The sequence below is a fragment of the Scylla paramamosain genome, chromosome 2 (assembly GCF_035594125.1).
Source record: "Scylla paramamosain isolate STU-SP2022 chromosome 2, ASM3559412v1, whole genome shotgun sequence".
Taxonomy (NCBI): Eukaryota; Metazoa; Arthropoda; class Malacostraca; order Decapoda; family Portunidae; genus Scylla; species Scylla paramamosain.
The window spans coordinates 6520001-6525000 of record NC_087152.1 but is presented as its reverse complement, the minus strand read 5'-3'; the positions used below and the strand labels follow the sequence as shown (position 1 = coordinate 6525000).

Here is a 5000-nt window from a genome sequence, read left to right as displayed (position 1 = left end):
TATTATTATTATTATGTTTGGCTAAAAGAGTTCCAGATACCAAGCAACACAAAGAATAAACACACGAATCTACTTATGGCGTCTTTAACACAATTTTAACCGCAAACATCTGACTGGAACTCTCTTCAAATCAGGTAATAAAAGTTTCATTTTTTTTTTCATGTATAAAAACAAACAAACAAAAAAAAATATATATATATATATCAGTATTTGGTTCTGGGTGCACAGAGAAGCACTGCGGGGCGGCCTGAGCCTCTATAGGGATCCCGTGAAAAATAAATCCAGCTTGGTACGCGGCTCGGGGGAACTTGGGCTGACCATCCAACCCTATTCTAAGCCATTCCTAAGTCCACAACCTTTTTTATCTCTCTCTCTCTCTCTCTCTCTCTCTCTCTCACTCTCTCTCTCTCTCTCTCTCTCTCTCTCTCTCTCTCTCTCTCTCTCTTATAATAACTATTTACAGGTTCTCATGGTGTTTCTATTTTCATTAATGATGTAGAACACTTGTTAAACTGTCACTAGAATCATGAAACACCCCTGGAGACCCTTAAATTCCATTCGGGCCTGTTAGAAGCAGTCGAGATAAATCAGTAAAAATACTACAGCTCAAACATTCAAGTCTTCAGGATGAAGGCGAACAGATGAGAGAGAGAGAGAGAGAGAGAGAGAGAGAGAGAGAGAGAGAGAGAGAGAGAGAGAGAGAGAGAGAGAGAGAGAGAGAGAGCGAGCACCAGCAATACTTCCAAGACATCTCACCCTTTCAGTCCAGATCACACTACATATTACTCCCATCCCCTCCATCATTTTCCATTAATACCCCCCTCGTTAATGGACACTCAGTCATCGCCCTTCCCCCTCATTACCATCAGTCACCAGCTATAACTCCCTACTGCTATTTGTCTGCCTTATCAGCGCCCCTCACTCTGCCCACGCCTGGCTATAACATCACATCATTTCATGCATCCATCTGTATCACTGCCATCATCATCGTCAATATCATCATTACCATCAGTAGTGGTGGTGGTGGTGGTGGTGGTGGTAGGAGGAGAAGGAAGAGGAGGAGGAGGAGAGGAAGAAGAAGAGGAGGAGAGGAAGATGAAGAAGAAGAAGAAGAAGTTAGCAGCAGCTGCAGTAGTAGTAGTAGTAGTAGTAGTTTTACCATAGAGTATGAGCTTATTAGCATCATCATATATTCACTATGACACCTCTCTCTCTCTATCTCTCTCTCTCTCTCTCTCTCTCTCTCTCTCTCTCTCTCTCTCTCTCTCTCTCTCTCTCTCTAACCAGTTCGCATATATTTATACTTGCTAATTAAGTGCTGTCACAAATGCTGCATATTATTTACGTTGTTCTTTCTCTCTTATTAACCGTACCTCCCCCAAAAAAGTTAATCTCACAGCACAAAAGAATGAAATGAAATTGTGTGTGTGTGTGTGTGTGTGTGTGTGTGTGTGGAAGGACAGCACACATGCTCCTGGAGTAAAGTGACCTCCGTTTTAGAAATCTTCCACCGTAACTTTTTTTGAACAAGCAGGCAACTTGGCGCCTTTTTCTTTTCTTTCCTTATTTCTTTTTTATATTCTGTTTTTCCCTTGAATAATCTCCTTCACGCCGAAAAAAATGAAATAAGAAAAGAAAAAAAAAGAAAAGAAAATTAAGGCAATGAGTTATGACCAGGATGAGGACCACCAGCAGCAGCAGCAGGAGCAGGAGGCGGTGGCCTGGTGTCAAGGTGCCAATACCACCCACCGGGTCAATACAGGGGCCGCGGTGGGGGATGGGGAGAAGGGACAGGGATTCTCCCACGCTCACACCTGTCGATAACATGTCACACATCACCCTCCCCCCACACACCCTGGGGAAGGAAGCGGCAGGCGCTGCTCGGACGATCTCTAGTCGATTGGCACGGGAGGTGAGGAGGCCCAGCGGGGGTTCATCGTTGTAAGCAGCGGGTGAGGGAGAAGCTGCTTCTTTCAGGCTACCCGAAGGTTCATCGCTGTAAGGGCCATGTTCAGAAGTGCTTTGCTCTCTCACCAGGACTATTTTCAAAGGTCACAGAGATCATTAGCCAGGTTCTCCTTTTAATAATGTAGAAATCTTGTCAATCTATCACTAAAACCTTTAAAACACTCTTAGAAACCATTGTAATTTCACCTAGAGCTTTTTGAAATAGTGGAAGTGCGTCGTTGAAATGTTTTAGAATGCGGGCTTAAGCAACTGACGGGGGAGGCGCTGCTTCCTTCAGGCGGGCCGGGGACTCATCGCTGTACGCAGTGGATGAGGGAGGAACTGCTACCTTCAGGCGTCGGTTATTGACAGTGATAATGAAGGTACGTCGTTATACCGAGGATTGCTGAGTACTGGTCGTTACGGGCGAGGCAGGGATCGTTAGTTGTGTTCTCTTGATGAAGGAGGGCCTATAAAAGCGGGATGTCTGTGGATGAGTCGTTAATTAAGGTAGTTTAGAAGGATGAGGTCTGGAGGAGTGCGCTGCCGAGGCCACACTTCTACAGGGGAGTGGTTGGTGGAGCTTGTTCTTGGAATCCTCAATATTGATTTTGTATTATTTTGACTTCTTGAGGCGAGATGGCAACAGCGGCCCTTGGATACTATTGCCTCCCATCTTAGACCCTCCGCCAGACACTCCTCATTTCCATATGTGCATAAAAGGAGCCATTAACACCACACGGACTTTAAAGGGATGTCGACCTCTGAGGGAACTGCTGAGCAAGGTTTAATCTTATTTTCCTCAGACTGGTGATGGGTGAACGTGGCCTCACTATCACAGGAAGCTTCCGATACACCATCACGGAATTATAACACACAGCAGCGCTTCAGCCTCTCTAGAGCAACACTTCCACTTACACCAGACTCCCGAGGTGGCGAAGTAGTAGTAGTAGTAGTAGTAGTAGTAGTAGTAGTAATATATTGTATTGATATTCAGTATGTGACACTCTCTCTCTCTCTCTCTCTCTCTCTCTCTCTCTCTCTCTCTCTCTCTCTCTCTCTCTCTCTCTCTCTCTCTCTCTCTCCGCATCAAAACATGAAACACACAGACAACAAACACATTATACCAAAAGAGAGATGGTAAGAAAGTACGAGGAACACCACACCATTACACCAAAAGGTCAGTCAAGTAGGAAGTAGGAAGACCATCACCGCCACACAGTCCACTTCACCATATAAAGCAAGGGACAGGCGGACATTCACACATTCACACTGACACCCCAAAGAAACGCGATATACGGCAGCGTTCCGGTATATCATAAACGCTTGAAACAAAACACTGTGGCGGAAAAAAAAAAAAAAAAAAAGCAGGCCAATAGACACAGCGCGTCATACACTCCATGAAGTCACACACACACACAGAAAAAAAAAGAATACAACAGCAGTCTGAAAAAAAAAAGGAAAAAAAGAAAGGTGGCCCTATACCAGGATGCAGCGCGAAGTAATACAAGAACGTAGTAAAAAAGTCGTCATGTGTTTCAGAGTGTTCCCTTTATACCCTCCTCTCCATCCAGCTGACTCACCCCGCCCACCCCGCCTGTGCCCTCTTTAACCCCGCCTCTCCCTCGCCTAGCATTCCTGCTGCTCCTGCCTCCGTCACCCGCACTCCACCACGAGACTATCATCCCGCTATTACTGAGACATACACACACACACACACACACACACACACACACTCACACACACACACACACACACACACGGTAGTAGTAGTAGTAGTAGTAGTAGTAGTAGTAGTAGTAGTAGTAGTAGTAGTAGTAGTAGTAGTGGTTGTAGTAGTAGTAATAATTGTTGTTGTTGTTGTTGTTGTATGAAAACCTAAGCATTTCATGTCTCGTATTCTAAGAAAATTAACACAAAACAGCATCCAGCGATGCTTCAGAAACATTTCAGATTCTTCACGCTGCAGTTGGATGGACACTCACGGCAACAAACAGCACTAATCTACATCATCCTCCACTTCTCCATATCACCAATAATTGTGTCATGAAGGAGTTAAAGACCACCTCGTAAAAACGTGACTCTATCCATGAAAGTGGCGCGTAAAATGTTTATGAAGAAGAAAATAAATGAAGATTGGGAGAATTTTTTTCCCTTTGCGTATTTATACCTAATGACGAAAAGAGACCAGTCGTGCTCTTTTCATTTTCCAGATTGTGTTGTGAGATAATACTGAGTAAGGACACACATTTATCTCATCCATCTGTCTTGTAACTTAACGATGGCAATAATGGCCATCGATCAGTCTAGGCAATTAAGTCTAGTTTACGACTTGATTTATGTGAGGAAAAGTCTCCGATATCACACTTTAAGGCAGTAATGGATAATGCTACGCAGTGCACACCTTCCCTCCCGCACTGTCAATCTCGCCAAGTTGTACCGTTGGTGTAATATATATATATATATATATATATATATATATATATATATATATATATATATATATATATATATATATATATATATATATATATATATATATATATAAAGTGATATTCTTATATAAATGGCCGTCCACGGAGATACGTGTTGCATGAAGACTGTGACACGTGACACCACCACTGAAATGTTCGTAAAAGAGCACATTCATTCACACTCGGACGCTTCACAGTGCTGAACAACAAAATTACCAACACGTCGATCAGCTGGAAAGTTCAAAATCTTTAGTCTCATAGAAATTATTTTACTTTCTATACCACTTTTCTTTTGTCTTAAACCATTGATTGCTATGACTTTTCTTCAAGCTTAGCTATCTTAAATCTTGAGGATCTTTATTAATCTGGTGGAAAATTTTAAACTAATTTTGAAATACCAGAAACAAAAATATGGAGTAGAATGGGGGGAAAGGGATGAGGGGTAAAGTCCGCCATGTTGCGGCTCCCAAAAGATTAGAAAGGAAAAGGTTTAATCTGTGAAAGAGATCACAGAGTGCAGATGCTGGTTAACACTGCCACTGTTCAGATGGACAGATGAACATTACCATGGATATAAAG

The 5000-nt window shown here is 42.9% G+C and overlaps 1 long non-coding RNA gene across 1 annotated transcript in view; it reads right to left on the bottom strand.

The window, feature by feature from the left end:
* LOC135109313 (uncharacterized) overlaps nt 1–5000 on the bottom strand; it is a 28070-nt gene that overhangs the window by 10891 nt on the left and 12179 nt on the right. The gene's annotated exons all lie outside the window — the stretch shown is intronic.